General features: G+C 44.3%; 1 long non-coding RNA gene across 1 annotated transcript; it reads left to right on the top strand.

The window, feature by feature from the left end:
• The first annotated feature begins 2,574 nt into the window (after nucleotides 1-2,574).
• On the top strand, nucleotides 2,575-13,510 carry LOC140592606 (uncharacterized). The gene is made up of 3 exons (XR_011992957.1): nucleotides 2,575-10,697; nucleotides 10,810-10,896; nucleotides 11,227-13,510. It is a non-coding gene; the product is annotated as an uncharacterized lncRNA (long non-coding RNA).
• The last annotated feature ends 6,612 nt before the right edge of the window (nucleotides 13,511-20,122 follow it).

The following is a 20,122-nucleotide window of genomic DNA, read 5'->3' on the forward strand; positions in this document are numbered from 1 at the left end:
CAGGCAGTTCGGGTGCCAGCAGGACGGGCGAGACAGGCAGTTCAAGAGCTGGCAGGACGGGCAAGACAGGCAGTTCAAGAGCCGGCAGGACGGGCAAGACAGGCAGTTCTGGTGCCGGCTGGACGGGCGCCGCAGTCACGGGGCCAGCAGGGGGCGCCTCAGCGGGCGCCGCAGCCTGAGTGGTGGCAGCTGCAGGGACTGCAGGCAGAGCAGGCGGGTCAGGCAGGACAGGTGGGTCAGGCGGTGCCGCTGGCAAAGCGGCGGAAGCTGCAGCAGGCGGTGCCGCGGGTAGAGCGGCGGCAGCTGCAGCTGCAGCAGGCGGGTCAGGCAGGACAGGCAGGACAGGCGGGTCAGGCAGGACAGGCGGGTCAGGCAGGACAGGCGGGTCAGGCAGGACAGGCGGGTCAGGCGGTGCTGCAGGCAGATCGGCGACGGCAGCAGGCAGCGCAGCCGCGGGCAGATCGGCGGCGGCAGCAGGCAGCGCAGCCGCGGGCAGATCGGCGGCGGCAGCAGGCAGCGCAGCCGCGGGCAGATCGGCGGAGGCAGCAGGCGGCGTGGCCGGCAGGTCCGGAGCAGGCGTTGCCGCGGGCATTAGGGAGCAGGCACCCAGGAAGAGTGTTGTCTCTCCCTCATGCTGCGCTCTGCGCGGCTTTCGCCGCTTCCTTCCGGAGCAGCGGGGGTGAGCGGCCGAAGCCGCTTCAAGCTCAGTCTTGCGCTGTTTGGTGGAGGTTGGAGCCCTTGCCGTCATGCTAGCGACGGGGAAGGAGGCAGGCGGTGAGTCGGGGGGGCGGCTCCCAGGAGGCGTATCCCAGGGGGGACAGCCAGGCGGCCGCTCTCTCCCTCAGCTGCTGTAGGTGTCTTCCCACCTTCGCCTGCAGCTGCTCCTCACCGATCACGTCCCTCTGTCTCATGAGCCTCCAACATTTCTCCACTAACGGGTGGGCCACTGGATCCCCCTGAAGTTCCAGCATGTTGGTCCAGTGGATCACCTCTTCGTTGGTCGAGAGGTCCCTCCCGACAGCGCTGAGCTTGGTTGGGAGACTTGTCATTCTGTCACGGTTGCGGAGAGGCGAGCAGGGAAGCAGGGGAAGTTTAGCACTTGTGATATATTTTTAAAAGCCGGCGAATAGTCACGGGGGATCGAGATAACCGATGTTACAACTGCCCACATCCAGCCTGCCTGTTCATTTTTAAAGACAATTAAAGATTAACAACACAAAACAGTATTATTACCATAATTTAAACTAATGCAAGAAATGCTTAATCTGACGTTATAATTAACTTACCTATTGCAATGTGCAGGCGATATCCGAAGCATGAAAGTCTGGTAAAGTTGTTGAGTGCGACGGCTTTCACAACGTTTGCCCCGTTGTCTGTCGTCACACACACTTGTTTTTCCTCCTGAAGATTCCACGAGCTGAGGAACTCTTTTAAGCCTTTGGCTATATTTTCCCCAGTATGGTCCTCGGGGAAAAAACTTGTTTCAAGGCACTTGTTTTGTAGCTTCCAGTCTTTGTCCACGTAGTGTATTGTGAGGCTCATGTAGGGGTCTGATGTTCGGCTTGACCACATGTCCGTGGTGGACGCAAAAAACTCCACCGAAGATAATGCATTTGACACCTCAGTACGGACCTCTTCATATAAAGCAGGCAAGGCGACTTTAGAGAAGTATTTTTTGGTGGGCAGCTTGTAGCGTGGTTCGAACTTTTTAAGCATCTTTGTGAAACCTTCTCTTTCCACACTCTGAATGGGCATCATATCCCTGGCTAAAAAATGCGTCACTGCATTAGTTAGTTCCCCCCAGCGTTTGCTACTTTTGTCATAAGGCGTGCAGCTATTTAAAGCTACGCCGATTGTTTGTTGAGTCAGCTTCTTTGGTCTCACCACCACGCTAGTTGAAGCGGACGCCTCTTCACGTGCTTTAACAGCTTTGTTGTACTCCAACAAGTGCTTCTGCTTTAAATGATGAAATAAGTTTGTGGTGTTTCCTCCCTTCGCCACGACGACCCACTTGCATGTTCATTCAACGATCCGCTTTCGCCCTTCTCATTCTCCGCCGCCGCCATGCTTTTTCCGCCATGTGCGTATGAAAACAAAGGCATGCGCGTTTTACCCATATTCTATCGCGATATTTCATTTTCTTATCATTGCCTAACATTGTACCGGTATTACTGTGAAAGGTATAATATGGCCCAGCCCTACCCAGCAGCAAACATGGTCAAGGCTTTAGGCCCCAGAGCCTCACCTGAAGCTTATCTGAAGCTGCTCGATTCTGCTTACTCTGCTGTTGAAGATGGCGATGAGCTTTTCGCTCGGTTCTTCAACACCAATCAGGACGTTGGTGAGAGGGCTTCTGATTACTTGCAACGGTTACATGTTGCTTTAAGTTCTGTAGTATGTAGGAAGGTGATTGCTGCCTCTGATGCAGATAAACAGCTCCTGAAGCAGTTCTGTCGTGGGTGCTGGAATAGTGCTTTAATAAACAGCCTCCAGCTTGAACAACGCAGGAGCCAACCCCCAGCATTTGCAGAATTCTTGCTTCTTCTCCGGACTGAGGAAGACAAGCAGGTCAACAAAGCCACAAGAATGAAGCAACATTTTGGAATTTCAAAGATGAAAGCCCTCTCCCATTTGCAAGCAACCTGTTCATCTTGTGTGGACAGTTTCAGTCTACCAACTGTGTTTGATGCTGGTTCCCCTGCGACCATCAATGGCCTGAAGAGGCAGATTGCTGATTTACAGACTCAGATCACCAGGCTTAAAGCTTGTAGCACTGAGAAGGCTGAAAAAAGGGAAACAAAAGCAAACAGAAAACAGTGTCAGGAAACTAAAGACAAATCAGGGAAGAATGAGGGCAAGCAAATTGCTGAAACAGCTTCGAAGCCCAAACCGTGGTATTGTTTCAAGTGCGGGGAGAACGGTCATATAGCCTCCACATGCAGCAATGATCCTAATCCGTCTTTGGTTGAGGCTAAGAAGAAAGTTCTGAGGGAAAAACAACAAGCTTGGGGTTTTCACCAGAAAACGCCTGCCTCATCTGCTTTAAACTAGAACAGGCTTCTATTGAGGGACAAATGGAAGCTGGGATCGAACAGTGTCCCATGAAGGGTGGAAAGGAAAGATTTCTGAGCTTTAATCAGAACGTTTCCAGTGTTGTTGCGCTGCCAGGCCGGCTGGTCGGCAGCAAGTGCACAGCCAGAGTAATTGTAGAAGGAGCGAGCTGTGATTGTCTGTTAGATACAGGCTCACAGGTCACTACAATTGCCATGTCTTTTTATAAAAAGCATCTATCGGAGCACCCTATTAAACCTATCAACGATCTCCTTGAGGTTGAGGGGGCCAATGGCCAAGCTGTCCCATACTTAGGGTACATGGAAATTAGCATAAAATTTCCAAAGGACTTTTTTGAGGCAGAACCTGAAATTTCCACTTTGGCATTGATTGTTCCTGATCTTCGCTTGAATAATGATACCCCGCTGTTAATTGGCACTAATACTCTTGATCCTTTGTATGACCAGTGTTGTGACAAAGCTTTTCCTTACACAAAGTCTCCCCGATATGGATATAAACAAGTCCTTAAAGTGTTAGAGGTCAGGAAGAAGCGGGCCATTAGTGGGAGGATTGGCATGGTGAGACTTAAGGGCCGGACACAGGAAGTTCTTCCAGCTGGCAAGAAATTGCTACTTGAGGGTGTTGTACGTGCTTCTTCAGTTAACACAGAACAATGGGCATTGTTAGAGCAACCATCCAATTTTTCCTTGCCACGTGGTGTGTTTGTGGACAGTTGTCTCATAGCATTACCAGAAAATTGTTCCAGAAGAATTCCTGTCTTGCTTAGGAACGAGACACACCATGATATTGCACTTCCCTTAAATTGTGTTATTGCTGAATTAATCATTCCTGAACTCATCTTTGGACCTTCATCATTAGGATGTGATCATGATATGATGACACCTGTCAGTTGTTTGGAACAGCAACAAAGTACGGTGGAATCCCCTGGTTTGCAATTTGATTTTGGAGCCTTACCACTTTCTGAAGAGTGGAAAGCGAGGATCTCCGAGAGGCTTGGTACTTTTTCAGACGTTTTCTCATGTCATGACCTTGACTTTGGCTATGCAACAAGAATCCGGCATCACATAAAACTAAAGGATGAGACCCGTTTTAAGCAGAGATCCCGACCCATTCACCCTCATGACTTTGAGGCTGTGAAAAGACACCTGCAGACCCTCCTGGAAGCAGGCATCATTAGAGAGTCGGAGTCTCCATTTGCATCACCCATTGTGGTGGTAAGAAAAAAGAACGGTGATGTACGCTTATGCGTGGATTATCGAAAATTGAACTCTCAGACAATAAAAGACGCTTATGCATTACCAAACTTGGAGGAGTCATTCTCAGCTTTAGCAGGATCTCAATGGTTTTCGGTAATGGATTTGAAATCGGGGTACTATCAGGTTGAGATGAATGAAGAAGACAAGCTAAAAACCGCGTTTGTTTGCCCCTTTGGTTTTTATGAATTCAATCGCATGCCACAAGGGGTGACTAATGCACCAAGTACATTTCAAAGACTCATGGAAAAATGCATGAAGGACATCAATTTAAAAGAGGTCCTTGTCTTTTTAGATGATTTAATTGTTTTCTCAAGTACTCTAGAAGACCATGAAACTCGCCTCACTCATGTTTTAGAGCGTCTAAGGGAGTACGGACTTAAACTCTCACCTGACAAATGTAAGTTCTTCCAGACTTCTGTCCGTTATTTGGGACATATTGTGTCCAGGGATGGCGTGAGTACTGATCCTGAAAAGGTCCAAGCTCTAAAAACCTGGCCAAGACCACAGACTTTAAGAGAACTTCAGTCCTTCTTAGGATTCACTGGTTATTACCGCCGATTTGTGAAGGACTACTCGAAGATCGTCAGACCCCTCACCTGCCTCACCGCTGGCTATCCACCACGGCGTAAGGGGTATAAGGCTAAAGTGTGTGATGGTCAGTATCTAAATCCCAAAGAACCATTTGGGGAACGTTGGAATCCTGCATGTCAAAGAGCATTTCAGGCTATAATTGAAAAACTGACATCCTCTCCAGTTCTTGCTTATGCTGATCCTAAATTACTGTACCTTCTGCACACTGATGCCAGCATGACGGGATTAGGAGCTGCCCTATACCAGGAACATGATGGGAAAACCCATGTGATTGCTTATGCAAGCCGAGGTTTATCTCGGAGTGAATCTAGATATCCAGCACACAAGCTTGAGTTTCTTGCCCTTAAATGGGCCATCACAGAAAAATTTCAGGATTATCTATATGGAAACACCTTTAGTGTGGTCACAGACAATAATCCCTTAACCTACATACTTACAACAGCTAAGCTGGATGCTGCAGGGTACCGTTGGCTTGCTGCATTGTCCACATACGATTTTAGTATCAGGTACCGATCTGGCAAACACAACATGGATGCTGATGGATTATCTAGAAGGCCTCACAATACACTGGTCGATGACATCACCTCACAGGAGGAAAGCCAACGTATTGATCGGTTCAAGTCACATTTGCTTTCATCCATGGAGAGTATAGAACCACAGTCTCTTGCAGCAGATGTTGTCCAAGCTGTTTGTCAGAAGCACGCCATTCTTGGTCAAGAGCAGTCTTTTGCTCTGGTTGAGTCCCTTGCTTTATCAACAGCTGTGATTCCTGCTGCATTTGAGGATGAAGCTATGAGTAGTGGTCTTCTGACTGTGCCCAAGTACAGCCATAATGACTTGGGTCAGATGCAAAAAGATGATCCTGTCATCGGCAGAGTCATCCACTTGATGGAAGCAGAGGACAGCCCTTCTACGAATCTTAAGGCAGATTCACCTGAATTTCAGTTGATCTTAAAAGAATGGAAACGTTTTGAAATTCGAGGTGGCGTCTTGTATCGTAAACGGATCTGTGAAGGAGGAGTTTCATACCAACTTGTACTCCCTGAAGTTCTTCGATCCTCTGTGCTCCAAAATCTCCATGATGATATGGGTCATTTGGGGATTGAACGTACCCTTGACTTGGTGAGATGGAGGTTTTATTGGCCGCGAATGGCTGCAGCGGTTGAGAGAAAAGTGAAGACTTGTGAGCGTTGTGTTCGCAGGAAGGCTAGGCCTGGGAAAGCTGCTCCCCTTGTCAATATTCAGACCACCAGACCAATGGAACTAGTCTGTATGGACTTCCTCTCGATAGAACCAGATAGCCGGAACACTAAGGATATTCTTGTAATAACCGACCACTTCACTAAGTATGCTGTGGCCATACCGACGAGGGATCAGAAGGCTAGTACCGTGGCAAAGTGCCTGTGGGAACATTTCCTGGTTCACTATGGTTTTCCTGAAAAACTACATAGTGACCAGGGACGGGATTTTGAATCTCACACAATTAGGGTATTGTGCTCTCTGTTAGGCATACGGAAGACCAGGACTAGTCCTTATCACCCTCAAGGGAACCCGGTGGAGCGATACAACAGAACTCTCCTTAGTATGTTGGGCACTCTGAAAGACAAAGAAAAGACACATTGGCGTGACTATGTGAAGCCACTCACTCATGCTTATAATTGTACAAAAAATGATGTCACAGGCTTTTCTCCTTATGAATTGATGTTTGGGAGGCAACCTAGATTGCCTATAGATGTAGCCTTTGGACTTCCAGTGGGTGACAAACAGCCCCACTCACACTCCCAGTATGTTCGGAATTTGAGAAGCCATCTTGAGGAGAGCTACCAAATAGCAATAGAGAACGCTCACAAGGTGGCTGAGAAGAACAAGAGGAGGGTTGATAAGAGTGTTCGTGAGTCAACCTTGGGTGTGGGGGATCGGGTCTTAGTCCGTAACCTCCGTCTCAGGAATAAGCACAAACTTGCTGATCACTGGGAGCCCACCATTTATGTTGTTACCAAACGAATGGGAGACCTACCTGTTTACGCTCTGAGACCTGAGAAGGGAGGTGGGCCGCTGCGGACACTACACAGGGATCTTCTGCTTCCCTGTGGATTTCTTCCAGAGGCACAGTACAACGAACCTGAGCCGGTCATTAATCATCAGAGACCGAAAACAAGGAGTACTCCAGTCTTGGCAGAAGAGAATTATTCTGTTCAGGTAGAAGATGATGATGACGACTATCATCACTTTGACATTCCGGTGAGTACAAAAGAGAGACGTTTCATCACACATTATGACATTCCACAAGGGGACCCAGCGAATGAGGACTTAAGGCTGAGCGAGTCCAAGGAGCCACCTCGCCCGGTTTCACACAACCCAGACTTTGTGGAACCTGGTTTTACTCAGTCAGCTTTGGATGAGGATTTGCCTCAGTCTACTTCCAGTAATGGGCTTAAAGGTAGGCACCTTGAACCTTCTCGCCATCTTGCAAAGGAAATTGGGTTTCACTCACCTGATGCAGGACAGAGGAACCAGTATGCTAAATTGCCTGCTGTGAATTTAGCTGAGAATTTGCATGAATCTATTTTAAGTAAGGAATCATTCAGTGAGTCTGGTAAACTTTTGAGTCCATCTATCGAAGAAAGAGAGTCATGCTTCTCTAACGTGGAACCTGGAAACCTTACTACCAGCCCAACTGAATCAGTCTCTACTGGTGATTCTGACAAGAATGGAGGAGCTGTCCATCTACCTTCAGGATCCTCTCCTTACATCAATGATGCATCTGCTCATTTAACTGATTCGCTTGTGGATGATACAGTAAGACCACAAAACCAAAATTACTCTGAAAGACAAGTGAAAGATAAAGTTGACGAGCAAATGACAACTGGAGTGGGTCCACCACATAGGAGGTCCCTTAGACATCGAGAGCCTTCCCGAAGGCTTGAGTATCCAACATTAGGAAACCCCTTAGTCACAGTGGTAAAGTCTTTATTTCAAGGCCTAAGTGCAGCTTTTATCAGCTCACTGAACAGTGATGATAGTGGTCACTTGTTGTATACATTGGAACTGCCCATCACTGAGCAACCTTGTGCCATGCAACAGGATGTGCATGACATTTAAAGGGGGAGGGTGTAACCCAGTAGGAACACCTGTGTTGCATAAAATAGATAAGGATATATTCATTATTTGGAAGAGGTTTTAGTTTGTGCATAGTTTAAAGTTGTATATTTTTTTTATTTCGTTTAGGGGAGCTTAATTGGGTTTTGTTAGTTGGACAGTTTATGTGGCGCTATTCCCTTAAAAAAACAAAAACACTCTAGCTCCGCCCCCTTAAGATGAAAAAAACCCAGGGTGAAGCAGGAAAAGAGAGCGCAGAAAGAAAAGCGGGTTGCTGGCGGGAAAGGAGCCAGCCAGCATCAGAGTTTTGCGATTTGACTATAGTTTAAGCACATCATTTTATTTTATTTTTTTTTTGCAACAAAAATGCTGGGGATGCTTACTTGGAGTCTTGGTGAGTAATTTTTTAGTTAGTAAGTGTACCTAATGCTAGGTAGTAGATTCGTAGCAAGATGCTGATTTATTAGTTTTATCATTTTCGTTTCACTGTAATGGAATATGGTTTATTCATCGTGATTATGCTTTGTTAAAGCCATTCAACTGAGGTTGTTGATCTGTACATGTTATGCAAATGAATGTCTATCGGCGAGCAATGGAGGTGTAGTTGTTAGCTTACAGGTTAACTGCTGGCCTGGTATTAGGGTGACGTCCTACTTTGTTCGTCACTGTAGTCATTTTTTTTCACGAACAATGTTGTATTTTGGAGTTTTATAATTGAACTAGGGTTAAGAACCTTTGTGGAATTTACATTGTTAAACTCTGAACCGGTATGTTGGAAGATGGCTAATACGAGTTAAGCAGATAAACCCTGCTAAAATTCAGCCTCATGTTAGAAGAGGGAGTGAGGAAATATCTATATGTATGTATATGTATATTTTATGATTAAGATTATATAATCACAATAAATGATTATAGAGACTTAAAGATCACACTTTATGATCAATGTTTAACATTACTATACATTGAATTTGATGTATGAAAGTATGCTGATGCAGTTATGGTGAGTTTTTGTAATATTAGTCTTGTAAATATGCAGGCTAGGTTTTTTTGGGATCCGGAAGAGCCCATAATTTGGATTCTCTCCTTGAGGAAGGAGATGGCGAGCCAACCACCGAGGAATATTTAAAGAGAAGAAGTGCTTGTGGATTCTTCTTACCCCGACCCCGTCGGTCTGGTAGGATTGTGGGTGCCACCCAGACTATTGTGGGAAAAAAGAGGAAAGAGAGCTCTCGTCTTGACAGTCACACACCAGGATTATTCGACTGGGGTGTTGGTGTTCCATTTTTCCCATTTTATTTTGAAATGCCGGCTTAAATCTAAATTGTGTATGTCTTTGAGATGCTGAATTATTATTTCTTTGTGTCTTGTAAATATACTACTTGAGGTTAACCAAGACCCTTGCTACTCATTGTGTTTGACGCTCAAATCTTAACCCCTCCCTACAAACCTAGATACTGGTCCACTGCAATCTACCTGCATAATCGGGTTGTTCCCATTGGTAGCGGGTTACAATTGCAATACCAAACCTGTTAGCCAACGTTAGCTAAACTAGCTAGCTAGCTGGTTTTTAGGCTACAGAGGCAAACGACTCACGGATGTATTATAAGAAGTAAAACACATCCATGGGTGAACTTAATGCTAGACCGTTATCCCAACGAGTGTAGTAGTACAAATTTTATAAATGAAACGTTACTGAAAAAGTTCTACTTACGCAAGTAGAATCCAGTCAAAACCTGCTTGTTCGCTCGGTCTCCTTCCAACGGTTACAGGACAGACGTGACCACATGAGGTCAGTGAGGGGGGAAGTAGGTGCAGACCATATAGGTTTGTGTAGAACTTGTGAAAAGTGATAATGACATACATTATAAGCGGATATTAGAACTATAAATGATATGGTAATTACTACACATTTTGTTGCCCCCCTTTTGAATCGCATTATTATGCAAATTAATTCAAGTTTTTGTGTATCCCATCCCCCCTCCGAATTTGGTAATGGCCTCCAGCACCCGTATGAGCCCGCCAACAATAACGTAAAGTTGGGAATATTCCGGATCAAAGCAGTTTAGGTATGTGTCTCTGCTCCTATTAAGTGGATTTACCATTTCGACTACTTTCTCCTGCTGTCTTGGCTTTATTAATATAGGCTCGTTAACGTGTGTGTCGCTGTGCTAACAGGACTTGACTTTGCCATAAGTGAAGATATTCACTGGGCTAAAACATTGACTCTCGGCACTCATCTGGCAGCCATTTTTTCTGTTTTGGCGGAACAACATGGCCTGTTGGAGGTGTTTGATTTGCTTTGTTTTTGTTGCCTTAACATTGAAGTCTCTCTTGAGCCATATTAACACAACACATAGCCGCAATCCAGATTTCCGTGTTATATGCGGAATTGATGGTTGTACCGAGGAATACAGAGTCTTCAACTCTTTGTACTACCATATCAAACGGAGTCATGCACTGTATCTTGCGACTGGGAACCCACCTACTGGATGGATGACAACAACTACAGTTAACTTATCACATGTTGGAGGTGAACATTTTGACATACCAATTTTTTCTGACTGCGCCACTAAAACACGAGGAATGCAAAGGACAGAGCCAGTCAACACACCTGTTACTCCAAATGAAATGTCAATGACGGAGTTTGAGGATTTCCATAGTCCACATACTGAAAACCAGGTAGGATGCAATGTTGGCTCTCTTGAAAGATAATAATTAACACCTAAACACTTGATGTGAACCAGTCTGTTTATATTGTATTTTAATGTCTGTTAACACAATATATCTACAGGAAGGATTTGGTGCGTCAAGTGAAAATCTTATGAGACGCGCAGCTGTGTTTACCATCAATGTCCGGGAAAGATGTCACCTGTCCCAGGTATTGCACAAACCTAACTCAGTGTTAATCTTAGTATGCAAGGAAGTGGAATAATCATCATGTGTCTATATATATCTATAAAGAAGACTTGTATTTTGTGACAGGAATACACAAACACAAAAAAAACTCATTACATTCTACTTCAATCTTTCTCAAAACTAAATGTTTTTTTTAATTTGTGTAATTCTGACTTTTGAATTCTGAGCAAGAACTGTACAGTAACCATTTTGGTATGAAATCTTGTTCAGATGGTTCTTAAAAAGGGTAATGCTATCCATATTATACAAACTGTATGTTTCTTCTTATACTACTTTCTTGTTTATGTTTCAGAGGAGTATCAACAGTTTTGTCTCTGGAGTCCAGCAGTATCAAACTGCTCTTCTCACTACCATGAGGGACACCTTGAAGAGGATCTTTGAAAGACATTCAGACAGCATGCAGCTACAAGAGGAAGCATTGGCAGAATTGGATAACTTTCAAGATCCTTTCTCCACGATGGCAACCAAATACAATCAGAACAGCACCATTCAGAGACTTTTCAACCCAGTTAAACCAGAGGAGGTAGTTCTGTCTCAAAAGGTTTGTAGGGTTAAAAAAGGACAAACAAGAGTTCTTGCAATCAAAAACAGAAGCTTTTACTATATTCCCCTTATTAAGAGTCTTGAACAGTTGTTATCCAACTCCAGGATTTTTGATATGATCAACAACACACCACAGAGTTGTCACAAAGATGGGTTTTTGTATGACATTATTGATGGAAGCCTTTTTTTATCCCACCCACTGTATTCAGCAAAACCTTCTGCTTTGCAGATAATCTTGTATGCTGATGAAATAGAGATATGCAATCCCCTTGGGTCACATGCTTCAGTAAATAAACTACTGATGTTTTATTATACTTTAGGAAACATAGACCCCAAGTTTAGGTCAAAGCTTGCTGCAATCAGGCTTCTTGCTATTGCAAAAGCAGGTGATATTGACAAGTCTGGTGTTGATGTTGTATTACAAAGAATTGATGAGGACTTAAAGATGCTGTATAATGGTGTCAAAATCCAAAGACAAAGTGGTGGAATGGATTTATTTGGTGCTGTAGTTTCAGTTTGTGGTGACACACTTGCACAACATGAGCTTGCTGGTTTCAAGGAAGGAGTTGGTTTCGCATATAGTAAGTGTAGGCATTGCGAATGTACTTTTGAGGAAATGCAAGTGAATTTTGATGAACAAAGTTTTACTAAAAGGACAATGGCAAAACATATTAAACAGTGCTGTGACATAGAAAAGGCTAGCACAGACTTCGTGAAATCAGCTCTTAAAACCACCTATGGTATAAATAGAAGAAGCAAGCTGATTGATTTCCCAGCCTTTGACATCATTCGGCAAACACCACAGGATATAATGCATGTCATTCTTGAGGGTGTTGCACCCATGGAAATTAAGTGTGTGTTAAAATACCTTGTTCTCTCTGGGCAGATGGAGTTGGATGTGTTCAATTCAGCCATGCAGAATTTTCCTTTGTCACCGATAGACATACGTGACAAACCCTGCCCTATCAGTGTCAGTACCTTGGCATCTAATGACAATAAACTTAAACAGTCCTCAGGGCAAATGCTGATATTGTTGAAGATCATGCCTTTTCTTCTCAACGCTATAGAGAAAAATGAATATGTTCAGTTTGTTTTGGACTTAATTGAGATAGTTAAGATAATTTTTGCCCATGTTTTATCTGTACAGAGTGTGTTAAAACTAAAAAATATGATTGAACAGCATTTTAAACAGTTTAAGCAACTTTTTCCTGACAATAATGTAATACCTAAACAACATTACTTGCTGCATCTCCCTGCTCAAATTCTTTATCTCGGCCCTTTGATAAGGCACATGTGCATGAGATTTGAATCAAAACACAGTTTTTTTTAAACAGTGGTCATGCAAATTGAACTTCAGAAATGTCTGTAAGTCGCTTGTGAACCACAATCAGCATTTTGAATGCTGTCAAAATGAAATGGGCACTGAGCATCCAATTTTTGTACATGAGAAAGAATTAGGTCCTGTCTCTGAAGTGACAAATCTCGAGTACATTACAGCAAAGATTAGAGATTTCTTGGGGATTTGTGGCATACAACATGGAGTCAAAGTAAAGTGGCTTATTCTCAATGGGAACAAGTACATAAGTGAAAGATCTCTAATAATCACCAATGCGAATGAAACCATTCCTGTCTTTGGACTTATAAAAAACATTTATGTGGTTGACAGTTCATTATACTGTTTTGAATATCAGTCTTATGACACCATGGGCTGGAATAGAGATCTTTTAGCCTATGAAATTGCAGTGCCTAATCTTGCTCAAGCAACTGAGTTTATAGATGCTGAGAAGCTAGTTGATCATACATCATATTATCCAGTCACTTTCAAGAGTAGTGTCTATGTTCTGACAAAATATGACCTTGATGATGTCATTGCACTCAAAAGTTGAAATTAATAACCATACTTAAAACTGGAATATGTGGTGTATTGATAATGATACCTGTGATTTGATACTGTCTACGTTGTGTTTTATGAATTGATACAGATTTGTATTGCAAATAAATGTGTTAATGTGACAAGTATTTGAATTGTTACTGGGAGGTCTTGAAACAAGTTTTCACAGCTATAAATGGTTGTGAAAAATAAAATGTGATCTCAAACTGTGTCTCTGTGGTATAATTTAGCCTAATATGAATGTAAAGTAACTCATTTTAGGATTCAGTAACTAAGTAAGAAATTAAAGACATATATTCTCAAAACAAGGTTAATAATCTTACACATTCTGTGCTTACTTAGTATATCACTCTCAAAACAAGTTTAAAAAGATTTTTTGGCTGGATACAAGATTGTAAGACTTGGTTAGATAGCCAGTTTTTGCAGTGTACAAGAGTAGGCTATTTGATGGTTCTCATATGCATATGAAATGTCAAGTTTAACAGTTGGGCAATGTTGTGGTCACATCAGTCCAACCTCTAACAAAATGTAGTCACACCGGCAGGAAAAAAAGCTAACAAAATGAGATTAGTCATAGTGTGGAGCCCTAAAGGGTGAAATTTATTGTTAATCAGTGACAATGATCTTACAGTTGTGAATTAGCTAAAGACGATCAATTGTACTGGAATGCGACGGACAATCAGAGAATCCACCGCTCGAAATGCCGTGCATTCTGCAACACGTACACAGCAGCCTTTAGTTAAAATAACAGTAGTTTGTTGATGAATGTTGATGCTTTAATAGCACATATTTTATCGGGAGCGTTTATGCTGGGATGTTAGGCAACACACAAACTTACTATTTCACGTAAATTTTGTGGATGTACAGAAAAAAGTAATGTAACTAATTACTTTGAAATAAAGTAATCAGAACAGTAATTTGATTACTTTTAAAAGGAGTAATCAGTAATTTCATTACATTTTCAGAGTAACTTGCGCAACACTGGTAAGAACTATTTCATGTGTTTCCATTTACAGCAGAATGAACCACGAGTAGTCAAGTCACTTGAGTATTGTTTTGATAAGAATGGGATGACAGAAATGCTGCATCGACTGCATTCAGTTTCACTCACGTTAAAATTATCAAAATTAATTGCATGTGTTAATGTGTTTTGACAGTCCTGAGGCAAAATCTCTTGTATAATGTATTAAAAAAACTAATAATTGTTCCATTTTTTCTGGATCCAACTGTGGTCTTGAGGGCAGACTTCCATTTGCATTAGATTTCTTTCCTGTTAGTGAATGCGCAGCCATCTCCGCCCGAGTGAAGGACTGGGACATGAAGTCTTGTAGCATGCGCTGTGGTGTTTTCGCCCAAGACTGAAATACTTTGCGTGAGAGCTGCAATGAAATTCCAGTAAAGTTAGTTAATAAATTAAACAAAAGGTTGCCAAATCAGTATTGTTGGTAACACTTTACAATAATGTGTAATTTGTTAACATTAATGTATTAAATAACATGAACGAACAATAAACAATACATTTATTACAAAAAATCCAATTTCCAATTCATTAACAGTCTTTTTTAAAATTGCTTGTAGAATTGCCGATCTCAAAATTAAATCAAGTTTTGTATATGGGCAATGTTTTCTGTCTTGTGCATATAAAGAGAGCAATATATTGTCGCGTTGCAAATTAAACTGACAAATACAACTCAATTAGCACAACAATGCGCATTTAAAAGTATTGCAGAAGCATTTAACGTTAAGTAATGTAAAGTTCCTACTCACCAGCAAAACACACGACTCTGGCAACGTACTGGGACGTCTGGTTTCTCCCAGTGGGCCAGTTAACCAGTACTGCTTTAGAGAAGTCCCACTCATCGTTATTTAAGGTTTCGACGTGAATGCCTGTTTCGTCAATGTATCTCGAAAGCCCCATTTCTACCGTGTTTTCCTCAAAAAAATCAAATAAACAGAAACGCATCATCTTTGCAAAACTAGCTCGCTGATGGCAGTTGAAGAAACGCCGTGACGTAAAACGTTAAAAAATCTAAAAGCGCGCCTTAAGCGAGATCCACCAATCAGAGAAGTAGCTGTTGTTATAATAACACGAATTCGAGTTGCTGCCGGCTAGCGAAGGTAGGTGATAATTACAATACAATTAATGATAAATACAATAATAAAAACAATAATAAAAATGTAGATTTATTGATTAATTAGTTTATTTACTTTTTTAACACAAACTTTACATACAGAGACATAAACAAAATTTTGTGATGGCACATTCTTGTGGAGAGTTTTGTCAGTGTGACTGCAGTACTTCTTTAATGGTTCTATATTCAAGCCTGCACACTGATTCACATGTATTTTTCAGAGATGCTCAGATTGGCTTCAGCTCTGCAGGATTTACACACAGAGTTTCCTTTGGAAATGAAATTAGAGCTAAATTTGCAAAAGACCTGAAAAGAAAGTGCCTTTTGATTTCATGCAAGAATGGTTTATTTGTTGTTCCCATTGTGAACACAATAGAATCTGACTAAGGAACTGAAATGTATGAAACAGATGCCTGTGTACCCAGGCATGTTGTGTATAATATAATCTTTTGTGTGTAATAATTGAGCTTTTTGTTTATAATTGTTTACTGCTATATAGGCATCAAAAATTGTCATGAATTACAGTAAATTTTATTATGCCTTAGCAAAATTTTTTAAATTCCATCCATCCATCTTCTCCCGCTTATCCGAGGTCGGGTCGCGGGGGCAGCAGTCTCAGCAGGGAAACCCAGACTTCCCTCTCCCCGGCCACTTCCTCCAGCTCCTCTGGGGGAATCCCGAGGCGTTCCCAGGCCAGCCGAGAGACATAGTCCCTCCAGCGTGTCCTGGGTCTTCCCCGGGGCCTCCTCCCAGTGGGACATGCCCGGAACACCTCACCAGGGAGGCGCCCAGGAGGCATCCTAATCAGATGCCCGAGCCACCTCATCTGACTCCTCTCAATGCGGAGGAGCAGCGGCTCTACTCTGAGTCCCTCCCGAATGACCGAGCTCCTCACCCTATCTCTAAGGGAGAGCCCAGCCACCCTGCGGAGGAAACTCATTTCGGCCGCTTGCACTCGCGATCTCGTTCTTTCGGTCACTACCCACAGCTCGTGACCATAGGTGAGGGTAGGAACGTAGATCGACTGGTAAATCGAGAGCTTCGCCTTTTGGCTCAGCTCCTTCTTCACCATGACAGACCGATGCAGCGCCCGCATCACTGCGGACGCCGCACCGATCCGCCTGTCGACCTCCCGCTCCATCGTCCCCCCACTCGTGAACAAGACCCCGAGATACTTAAACTCCTCCACTTGGGGAAGGATCCCATCCCCGACCCGGAGAGAGCATTCTACCCTTTTCCGGCTGAGGACCATGGTCTCGGATTTGGAGGTGCTGATTCTCATCCCAGCCGCTTCACACTCGGCTGCGAACTGTCCCAGCGAGAGCCGAAGGTCACGGTCTGATGAGGCCAACAGGACCACATCATCTGCAAAAAGTAGAGACCTAATCCTGAAGTCACCAAACCGGACACCCTCAACGCCCTGGCTGCGCCTAGAAATTCTGTCCATAAAAGTTATGAACAGAATCGGTGACAAAGGACAGTCCTGATGGAGTCCAACCCTCACCGGAAACAAGTCCGACTTATTGCCGCTCATGCGGACCAGACTCTGGCACCGGTCATACAGGGACCGAACAGCCCTTAAAAGGAAGCCCGGCACCCCATACTCCCGGAGCACCCCCCACAGGACTGCCCGAGGGACACGGTCGAATGCCTTCTCCAAGTCCACAAAACACATGTAGACTGGTTGGGCAAACTCCCATGAACCCTCCAGAACCCTGCGGAGAGTATAGAGCTGGTCCACTGTTCCACGGCCGGGGCGAAAACCACACTGCTCCTCCTGAATCCGAGGTTCGACAATCCGGCGGACCCTCCTCTCCAGAACCCCCGAATAGACCTTACCAGGGAGGCTGAGGAGTGTGATCCCCCTATAGTTGGAGCACACCCTCTGGTCCCCTTTCTTGAAGAGGGGGACCACCACCCCGGTCTGCCAGTCCAGAGGCACTGCCCCCGATGTCCACGCGATGCTGCAGATGCGTGTCAACCAAGACTGCCCTACAGCATCCAGAGCCTTCAGGAACTCTGGGCGGATCTCATCCACCCCCGGGGCTCGGCCACCGAGGAGCTTTTTAACCACCTCAGCGACCTCCACCCCCGAGATAGGGGAGTCCACACCCAAGTCCCCATACTCTGCTTCCACATCGGAAGGCGTGTCGGTGGGATTGAGGAGGTCTTCGAAGTATTCCCTCCACCGACCCAAAACGTCCCGGGTTGAGGTCAGCAGCACCCCATCCCCACCATAAACAGTGTTGATGTTGCACCGCTTTCCCACCCGGAGCCGCCGGATGGTGGACCAGAATCGCCTCGAAGCCGTCCGGAAGTCGTTTTCCATGGCCTCACCAAACTCCTCCCAAACCCGAGTTTTTGCCTCAGCGACCGCCGAAGCCGCATCCCGCTTGGCCTGCCGGTACCCGTCAGCTGCCTCTGGAGTCCCACAGGCTAAATAGGCCCGATAGGACTCCTTCTTCAGCTTGACGGCATCCCTCACCACTGGTGTCCACCAGCGGGTTCGCGGATTGCCGCCGCGACAGGCACCGACTACCTTACGGCCACAGCTCCGGTCAGCCGCCTCCACAATGGAGGCACGGAACATGGCCCATTCGGACTCAATGTCCCCCGCCTCCCCCGGGACATGGGAAAAGTTCTGCCGGAGGTAGGAGTTGAAACTCCTCCTGACAGGGGATTCAGCCAGACGTTCCCAGCAGACCCTCACTATACGCTTGGGCCTGCCAGGCCTGGCCGGCTTCCTCCCCCACCAGCGGAGCCAACCCACCACCAGGTAGTGATCAGTTGACAGCTCCGCCCCTCTCTTCACCCGAGTGTCCAAGACATGCGGCCGCAAGTCCGACGACACGACTACAAAGTCGATCATCGAACTGCGGCCTAGGGTGTCCTGGTGCCAAGTGCACATATGAACACCCTTATGCCTGAACATGGTGTTCATTATGGACAATCCGTGGCGAGCACAGAAGTCCAACAACAGAACACCACTCGGGTTCAGATCGGGGGGGCCGTTCCTCCCAATCACGCCACTCCAGGTCTCACTGTCATTGCCCACGTGAGCATTGAAGTCCCCTAGCAGAACAAGAGAGTCCCCAGAAGGAATGCTCTCCAACACCCCTTCCAGAGACTCTAAAAAGGGTGGGTACTCTGAACTGCCGCTCGGCGCATAAGCACAAACAACAGTCAGAACCCGTCCCCCCACCCGAAGGCGAAGGGAGGCTACCCTCTTGTCCACCGCGGTAAACCCCAATGTACAGGCGCCCAGCCAGGGGGCAATAAGTATGCCCACCACCGCTCGGCGCCTCTCCCCGCAGGCAACTCCAGAGTGGAAAAGGGTCCAACCCCCTTCAAATTTTTTAAATTGTATATTAAATTCAGTTTTATTATATCACATAATTTTTCTCAGGGTCATTGTTTTTGAAATACTACACACACACACAGAAGAGAGAGAATACAAGAATTACCACAAAATGCATTTCTTATAGTAAATATGTCATATAGAATGTGCTGTGGTAATCCTGTCATAAGTAGCTCTGCTCCAACACTTTTGGTATTACCACACACACACAATCTAATGGTAAATTTCTGTGATAGTATACAACAAAAAGTGCAGTAGTAATCCTATCATAATTATCTCTGCTTCAATACTTTGGTATACCATAAAAAAAAAAAAACAGTAAATTCCTGTGATAGTATACAACAAAAAGTGCTATGGTAATCCTGTCATATTTAGCTTGTGTTGGTGTTATCATAAAAGAACAACAGAAAAAGCACATACGGCATTAATGGTAAATTCTTGTTATACTGTACAACAGAAAATGCTGTGGTAATCCTGTCATATTTAGCTACGCTCATTTGTTATGTGGTAAATTTATGTTGTACTGTTGCAGTACCACAGGATTACCACTGGACATTTTTGTAAGGGTAAACACTAGGGATGAGCGAGTACAGCATTATCTGTATCTGTATCCGTATCTGTTAACCATATGAATTATCTGTATCTGTATCTGTACTCGGAATGGGCGGGGCCTAACCCAGAAGTGGGCGGGGTTTGACCTGGAAGTGGGTCGGGTTGTCTTTAAATGGGCGGGGCTTTAACCGGTATGTTATTTTAAGCATGCAATTGATATGGGTTGATCAGAAATTGTTATATTTATTGCTGATTAGAAAACTATTTACATGACAGCATCAGCATTGAGCTTCAGATCAGTGGTTTTGATCACGATAACAAACGAACTATATACAGAACAAGTTTTGCAACAATGAATACAACACATGCGGTTGCAATTATGAAGTAAAATGTAATGAACAAGAGTTTTCATCTCAACATAACTTTCTTTAACTTTTAATTTTTTTATGATCAGTGTGATTTCTTTTTTTTTGGTTCTTTTTTATTTTTTTTTATTTCCACACCAGGTATGTGTGAGTGTGTGTGAGTGAGTGACGAAGAGAGAGACAGAGAGAGAGAGAAAGAGAGGGGGGGGGAGTGTGTGTGTGTGTTTGTGTGTGTAGCTTAATTTGTAATATTAATTATACCACAACTACCTTTATTTTTTTTTATAAAATACAGCAAGAAAGTGTCAGACACTCAGTGCGTGAAGTAAAAAAAAATGGTTAGAGCC

This window comes from Paramormyrops kingsleyae, chromosome 1, assembly GCF_048594095.1.
Source record: "Paramormyrops kingsleyae isolate MSU_618 chromosome 1, PKINGS_0.4, whole genome shotgun sequence".
Lineage (NCBI taxonomy): Eukaryota > Metazoa > Chordata > Actinopteri > Osteoglossiformes > Mormyridae > Paramormyrops > Paramormyrops kingsleyae.